Source organism: Podarcis erhardii (assembly GCF_964252035.2).
Source record: "Podarcis erhardii genome assembly, chromosome: 13".
Taxonomy (NCBI): domain Eukaryota; kingdom Metazoa; phylum Chordata; class Lepidosauria; order Squamata; family Lacertidae; genus Podarcis; species Podarcis erhardii.
In genome coordinates, this window is record NC_138502.1 from 27,356,694 (window position 1) to 27,365,388 (window position 8,695).

The 8,695-nt window shown below is 45.3% G+C and overlaps 1 long non-coding RNA gene across 1 annotated transcript; it reads right to left on the reverse strand.

Moving 5' to 3' along the window:
• Positions 1-4,367: 4,367 nt before the first annotated feature.
• LOC309327685 lies at positions 4,368-7,312 on the reverse strand. The gene is made up of 3 exons (XR_014150625.1): positions 7,269-7,312; positions 6,446-6,532; positions 4,368-5,372 (listed from the first exon to the last, which is right to left on the reverse strand). It is a non-coding gene; the product is annotated as an uncharacterized lncRNA (long non-coding RNA).
• Between the last annotated feature and the right edge of the window lie 1,383 nt (positions 7,313-8,695).

The window sequence follows — 8,695 nt, forward strand, 5'->3', positions numbered from 1 at the left end:
TACCTCAGGTTAAGTACTTAATTGGTTCTGGAGGTCTGTTCTTAACCTGAAGCACCACTTTAGCTAATGGGGCCTCCTGCTGCTGCCGTGCCACCGGAGCCCGATTTCTGTTCTCATCCTGAAGCAAAGTTCTTAACCCGAGGTAATATTTCTGGGTTAGCGGAGTCTGTAACCTGAAGCGTATGTAACCAGAGGTACCACTATATATTGAATTTTATTGACCTGGAAACTAGTTGATTTTTGAAGTTTGTTTGTAAACGATAACGTGCATCTGTTACTAAATGCAAGCCTCCTTGGGAAGCCTATAGTCTTGAAAGACTGGGTTAAGAAAAAGCTCTAAATCAGGGAAGGCACAAAAGAGAAGCAGCCGCGCGGAATTGAGCACCGTTTCTAGATTGATAGCAAAAGTAACCAAAATGGAAAAGTGGCCGCAAGAGGCTTGACTATCCAGGTCGGAGACATTTTTATTTGTCTGCAACTTTTTGAGAAGGAGAAAGAGCAACTCCTTCCTCCATACTCCAGAGATCCATTAATCACTTTTGCACATTCTTAAAACAGTAATGGCATATTTAACTTTTAGGGTGGCTGGTGCTGCTTGCTCTACTTCCTTTGGGTTGGTGTCCCGTCCCCCCCACGCTGCTCTGGGAACATGTGGGCAGGTATGTGTTTCAGCCACATTTTATTTATTCTTCAATATTTATATACCCACACAAGAGCAGAGGTTTCTGTGGGTGGTTTAGAAGTTCAAAAAAAAAAATTTAAAATGAAACCGTAAATTACAATATCAAAAGAAAATCTAATACAACGTAAAACCTGCCACTGAATTAGACTTTAAATTTAAAAAGAATTTAAAAAGCAGCAGGGCAGACATCAGTACAACAGCCCTAAAAAGTACTAGATAGATAGATAAATAGATAGATAGATAGATAGATAGATAGATAGATAGATAGATGATAGATTTGTGGGATTAAGCCTGTGGCAAGTAATGTGGCATGGCCCACACTACTGTTGTAGCACATGAGGCAAAAAGGTTTACATGTTACCAGAGCATTGCAAGAGATGGCGCAAGCCACAGTGAAGCAATATGGCAGGCAACCCCAGCCACACAACTGAGGCAATGTGTAGATCGGCCCCTCAAAGCAAACCAGCTGAAGGGTGAATAGGACAATGCGAGCCTGTGCAGGTCTACTCGGAGGTAAGTCCCGTTTAAATCAGTGGGGCTTACTCCCAGGTAAGTGAGTGCAGGATTGCAGCCTGAGGTTTTATAAATCTGTGAGTCATGTGTGGAGACAATGAGGAGCAGACACACGGCACTCACCTCAGAAAACCTGCGGACAGCTGTAAAAATTCATAGGCAGTAGAATTTTTAAGAACACAAGAAACGCATAATTGGTTTATAGAACCCATAAATGGCTTTTTAAAAGGATTAAACAGATAGATGATGAGCTTACGGGCAGCTACTAGCCACAAGAGCCAAATTCTCCAGCTCCGTTTTCAGAACTGGCAGGCAGTTCTAGGTGCCAGAGACAAGCAACAGGGAATGGCTATTGATTAACACCAGTGTGTGTGTGTGTGAGAGAGAGAGAGAGAGAGAGAGAGCGCTTCTGTTGAAAGCCTTCCCTTCAGTCTGTCTGAGTGGGAGTCTTAGGCCAAGAGAGTTCTTCCCGAACCACAATAACCTGCTGAGGGGCTTCTCTCTGGCAACTCTTCATACACAGAGTAATGCGTTCAAAAGTCTCCATGTTCAGCAAGGTGCCTCAGACAGCAAAAAGACATCTCGGCCTGCCCTGGACATAGCAAGCATGAAAGCAGGCCTGAAGGACTGCCTCTCCCCATATAAACCATCCAGGACTGTGTGTTCATTATCTAAGACCCCTTTTTTGTGTGCCTCCTCCATGTGAGGTCCGGAGGGTGGCAACATGAGAACAGGCCTTTTCTGCAGTGGCCCCCCGTTTCTGGAATGCTCTCCCCAGGGAGGTTCGCCTGGTGCCTTCATTATATACTTTTAGGAGCCAGGCAAAAATGCTCCTCTTCAACCAGGCCTCTGGCAGATAAATATTCTACAGCCTTTTAAATGTGTCTGTGGTAAGGGTGGTTATTGTTTGGCCGTTTTGTTTTACTTATTTACTTGTTTTTAATCCTGTCTTTTATTCTGTCAACCGCCCTGAGATCTTTTGATGAAGGGCAGTTTATAAATCTAACAAATAAGATAAAATAAATGAGGTACCTGGGTGGCTGGTGTAGCCTAGGGAGAGTCCTGAGGACCGGCCACAGAAGCCTGGAAGGGTACATTCTGTTTCCCTGCCCCAGGGCCTGAGGTTCTCTACCTTGGCTTCTCTGTGATAAAGGCCATTTGGAGGACTCTAGGGACCAATGCCATCTTTTCTGGCTGGTGCCTTTCACAGTTGCGTAACAGACTGGGATTCAATCAATGGGGCATTCCCCATTGCTCTCCCAAAATAGCTACTACGCCTGTTGGATTTCTGCCTGTTGTCCATACAGGAGACAACCCTGTTTTATGCATCTGGTGTAGACACCAGTCCACAAAAAAATCAATGCCATAATAAAATCTGATAGTCTTTAAGGTGGCACAAGACGTTTCATTACTCTTTGCGTAACAAGCTGGGCATGAACCCAAGGCCTGGCTCTGCCATTAGTACAATGTGAAAAAGCTTACTCTTCTTAGCGTCAGTACCTGTTCTGCTCCAATTGGCGATCTGGCCCCCGGAGATTAAGTGGGTTAGTTTTGCATTCACCTGCTGAGAGCATCTGTGCTTTAATTAAGCCTCATGTAGATGCATTGCAGAGACGGATGAGGGCTCTCACCACAAGCAGCCTCTGTTATGGCGCAAGGCATTCCTTCTTAAATTACACTGCCACATTTGTGTAGACAGCAGAATCAAGGCTCTCTCTTCAACTGGCCTCATTACCATACACGTTATATATGGGCCCAGCGCTTGTGCAGGGAACACCTGATGTTGTAACATTGTCAACAGTACGACCGGATGGGAGACCACTGGAGCTCCGCATAAATCCTTCTGAGTGTTACCAAACAAAGGTGGGATACAATAATAATAAACCATACATATATACATAAGGTCATGCTTCACTAATGGGGAGTCTTTTCCCCTATCCTGCTTCTAGGCACACATCCCTAAGTATTCACAGGTCTTCTGTTAGCAGAATCAAAGCTCTTGATTAGCTTGATTCGCGTGAGAGTCATTTTGGCAGTGTCAGTGGCTTGCCTGCCCCAATCATCAGCAACCCATGCTACACCACTGGCTGTCTTGCATGTTGTGTGTATGGTGATGCAAGGTCTGTGCTGTCTCTGCATTCAGAAGTCTATTGACTGTTTCTTTCTTTCTCTCTCTCTCTTGGTGTGCCATGTGGGTGCCTTTGTGCCAGCACATAGCAGTGGACTGCGGCAGTGTTTTAAGGGGTGTGTGTCTCTGGTTCACCTGCTGCTTTGGGGTTTTGTGGCAGTGTTTCCCCCTCTTCCCTTCCTGGCTGGCCATGTGCTGGAGACAGTGGCCAAATCTGCCCGTATAAATGTGACCGGGTCCAAGAAATAAGGCGAGCACAGGATTACTCTGGACGTACCTGGCAAAAGTAGCAGAAGAGAGCCGTTTGAAACTGCCCATATTTCTACAGAGTGATGGGGCAAGAGGCCAGGGCTGGCCCAAGACATTTCAGCTCCTGAGGCAAACCCCAATATGGGGAGCTGTGCTTTCCACCAGGGAAGAAGGAATGAGTGAAGATTGGCATCAGGAACAAGCAGTGACGGAGTGGGAGTGGGGAGAGAAAGATGAAACAAGGACCTGCTGCCCCGGGGACCCTGCCGCCTGAGGCCATCACCTCACCTGGCCTCATGGGTGGGCAGGAGACATTCCATGGACATTCTGCTGGCTTCTGAGGATGTTCTACACAGGCATTCCCTTGATCTTTTGACCAGAATCTCCTCTTTTTTAATTACTGTAAAGTGTGTGTGCGTGCACACACATTTTAATTATGGATTAAACTATGGCTTTTAATGGGATTACTTTATTGTGTATTTTAATTATGGATGCTCGTATTTTAATGTCTATGGAACGGGTTTTTGAACTTTGCAAACTATCTTGATCTTATATAAACAAACAAACAACAACAATAAAAATAACCCAGGCATTCTGCGGAATTGTGGGGATTTAAAAAGGCGATGACTGGTGACATGCAAATATAGAAGGGGCTTTCTATAAAGCACTGCCTTAAATCTGGAGCTGGTCCTGAACTGAACCTCACCCTCTGGTACTCCTCTGCAAAGATGGAAGAAATTCATGCAAACATCCAGCTCAGAATTCTGTCCGAATCAGAGGCTCGCACACTCCCGCCAACCTATAAAGCTTTCCAAATATCAAAGTATCACTTTACTTATTCCGGATTTCTCATTCTTTGCTGTACAAAGAATGCGGTACAATAAACCTTGACAGGTGCTGTAGAGTCAGCATTGTTAGAATCAGTACTATAGGCAGGTGTTTGGAGCAGGGGGAGAACTTAAAGGTTGTTATGACAGGTGGCAAGACAAAGGAAATGTCCTTGTTGTTCATCCTGACTGCTTTTGGATAAAAAGAGCCAATGCAATTCACAACAAACAATGCAATTCGGCAATTGCTCCATTGAACAAAGCAGACAAGTTCTTTGTAGGGTTCAGCGGAATAAAGCCTAGCAGCTGCTGCATTCGGGGATCAGATGTGTATTTCCACTCCTTTGTGTATCCTGAATCCAAAGTTCATAAGGAAGGGAAGCGAGTCACCTCTACCCGCAATCCATCGTCCAGTTATTTGCTGGAGCTGCTGTCCTGCCAGGAGAAGGGAGTGTAGAGTCTGCAAAATCCTCCAGGGGTCAGCATGCTTCAAGCCGCAGCTGCCTGCTGTCCCAAAAGAGCCATTCTCCTGTGTCACCCTGCCTTGGGGAGCCAAGAGTAACCTTCTCCCTTCCTCCTTGCATGGCAGGCTGCGAGACCAAAGAAGAATCAAGTAGGATGGGGCCCATCAAACTGACCAATGAACCAAGAGGAAAATCCAAGATGGCTGAGAGAACTGGGCAGGGGTGGTGGTGGAATGAGAACCGACTGAAGAGGCCTTCGGGCGCCTGCTCCCCTTCCGAGTCCAGAAACTGTCCAGAACCGGCAGTTGAATCTTACTTCAATGTTGGCAATAGACCAGCGTCCTCAACTGCACCCAAGGGCAGCAGGCTTGCTTTGTGGGTTCAAGCTGTGGCACGTGCCCCATACCTGCCCGCAGCACTGGGCAGCCATGAGTTCTACCTTACAGAGGACTGTTTGAAGGAGCTCCCCATTGGAAGGGCTGTCTGGTCTGAGGCTGGTTTAAAGAACCCTAAGAAGGAAGACCACATCGGAGGCGCTAAAGCAAACTCACCAGGTCACCTGTTTGCAGCTAATGCTGTAGATCACGTGCGTTGCCACTTTAAATTGTAATAGTTATGTCTACATTTGCATTTTCTTTTCCCTATAATTGTTATTAAATTTTCTGTTTTACATTTTAGGATATTCACTTAAACAACCATCTTCTCCTCCCATGGTTCATTTTGCATAACATAAATCCCTGCATATTTTACGTAAACTAAACCATTCAGTGTTCCATCACGTATTACATCCATCGAAACTTATGGTATTTACACTGTTTAATTTATCCTAATGCTGCCCACGTTTTCAAATGTGCACAGTTTTCCCCCATATATTCAATAAAAATCTTCCAATCTTCTTTAAACCTATGTTCTTCTTGTTCTCATATTCTATATGTTAGGTCTGCAAGCTGCGCATATTCCATCACTTTAGTTGTCATTCTTTAGTTGGGACTTTGCCCATTTTCCATTTGGGGACTAACAAAACACGGACCACAGTAGCGTCATACATAAATAACCTTTATGGACACCTGGGAATTTCCATCTGAATTACCCCCAACAAAAAGGACTCTGGTGTTTTTTTAAAGTCCTTTTAAACGTTTTTTTCAATTCATTATGAATTATTTCCCAATACTCTTTTACCCTTTTACAGGTCCACCAGATGTGATAGAATGTGCCCTCAGTCTCATTGCATCTCTACATTTCCATTTACACCTCTCATCTGCACAGCTGCCTCAAGCGAAAACACATTTAAGATGGACAGGGTTTGAGTCAAGGATCACTAGGAGGTAAACCTATTGTTATGATCTCAGAGGCCAGGCCTGGGACATGTGGACTGATCACAAAGACAGGTGGCCTCTGCCTCACCCACGTAGGGTCACAGCCACCCCCTTCCGCAGAAATGTCTCAGATGAAACAGAAACAAGGAGGCTTTCATCTAAGAGGAGATGTTTTTCAGAAAGGCTTGTATTCCTAATGCTTCTCCTATGAGAAATTAACTGCAGCAATTTCAGCTCTGCCTGTATTGTGTTACCCAACTCCTTACCTGCCCCCTTGATTCTACTCCAGGAGAGCTCCTGCTGCTGTAATTGACCTAGGTTAGGTTTCAAGAGTTTGATCTGGAGCTCCAGGTCTGCAAGGGAAGGAATTTAACTCTCAGAGGGAGAAGCTGGCAGAATACTTTCGGTTCAGAGTTTTCCCTGATTAATTTAGAGTGGCCACTTACATACATTGCCCGCCCCCCACAAAAAAAGATAAAAGAGGACACAGGTTTGCATATGTGCATTTATATGCATAGATGTGAAATTAAAAATAATTCCTGCAATTTCAATTACTGCAGGAACAAGTCCTGTTGAGAGGTGGTGTATAAGTTTAAAAGTGCAACCTTGTTTATCACAGCTATAGAATTGTAGAGTTGGGAGGGAGGGACTGCAAGGATCATCTAGCCCAACCATCTGCAATTCAGGAATCTTTCACCCAGCATGGAGTTCAAATCCACAACCCTGAGATAAAGAGTCTTATGTTCTACAGGCTGAGATATCCCTCACATACAGCACAATGTGTGCTGTATATAAGTACAGTAATGATGTTATCCACACAAGAAGAGCAGTGAGATTCTTCTTGCCTATACCACTTCAGACTGCAGGTGGGGACTTATGTGTCCTGACACTCCTACATGTGTATATATCCTTGAAGTTAACAAAATCCAATATACAGTTACAGATCTAGAGCTGGCAAATGTTAGAAATTAGTAAAATGGTAGAATTCAGCTGATACCCGGGGTACTGAAGGGAAAATACAGGCTGCAGCAGTTCTCCTGAACTGTGCAAAAAACACTGAAATTCCTAGGTTTACCCTAGCAAACTAACCTGGCCTGGCTAGTTGAGTGGTCAGTCTTGAACACACCAAAGACAGATCCTTAGGTTTGTGCAAAACAAGCGGTTGCCAAGGTGACCGGGGAGGGCATGGTGTTGCAGAAGAAAAATGTGTCCCTTTTAACACAGAGAAGGGGAGGGGCCCCTTAGCAAAGGTTATTGGGAGGGGGGGGAGGTGTCAGAACTGGAGCCAAGAGGCTGTGTCAGGCAGAACCATAGTATTGGCAGGCTGAGGCAGAGGTGTGCAGAATGCCTTGGGCTCCAATGCTGCCTTGCTGTGCGAAAGGAGCTCCTCTTGAGATACAATGCTGCAGACTCTCTTCCTCCACCTTGGCCCAGGTGTCCAGAGGTGCAAAATAAGCCCAGTCTCTGATAGCTTCCTTCCTGTCTTCTTTCTTGCACTCTGACTAGGGGCATGTCACTGCCTGTCAGCTTCTGCCTCCTTAGTCTTAGTGTTGCTCTTGTAGAATTCAGTTGGGAGGTGGATGGAGACAAATCCAGGATTAGTTGGCTCTGACTGTCATTGGCTCTGGCGCCACCTACTGTTCGCCTCCCTGTCTTCGGCCCTACCAGTGCCAACCCATCGCTACTAAACTCTGGAAACAGGGTGATCTCAGGAAGACTGTACCACTTGCCTAATCTGACCACATAAATCAGCTTAGTCCTATCATAGTTAAAGAGCGCTCCCTCATTTCAGAGCCTTGCACTGAGGGATAATGCTGTACAGCCACAGAGAGATGGAACATGGTAATTGAATTTATTTTATGCGTTTCTAAAAAAGCACGCTGCAAGCCTGTCATATTTCCATGCCCTTTGGCTGCACTAAGACACTAACCTATTTACTGGGCAGCTGCCCGAGATCTCGCCTCAATTAAGAAGAACAAAACTTGACACTTTTGAACAAAAGACTAAAGAGCAGGTCAGTTCAGCAAAAGGAGGGGCCTGTTTGTTGATGTCTTTGCCTGCAACGGCCTCCGGTCTCTTGTTAGATGTGTTCACTTTTCTTGCTTATTTTCAAGGTCTACAAGAGCTTACGCTCCGGAAGAAAAGGGGTGTGTATGCATGTTGTATCACCGCTGAGAAAAATGGCTCCACATTTACAAAATGCTTTGAAATGGGAGGAAGACAAGGGAGCAGAAGAGAAGGGGAAAATGGGATACCACACCTGTTTTTGGCTCTGGGCCTACCCATCAGCAGCCGCCAATACTCCCTGAGTACCACCTTTGACAGAAAAAAAGTGTTTCCCCCTGTCTGTTATATATAGTTAAGTCACTAGGTGGCACTGGACTTAGTTGTATTGAGGCGTACTCAAGGATTTCCTGTGTCTGAGTTTCCTGTATCTATCTGTTCTGAATGAAGAGTCAAAATCTGGGGGTTTTCCCAGGCATACCATTTGTAGCGCTATAGTTGTTAGGTTTGTG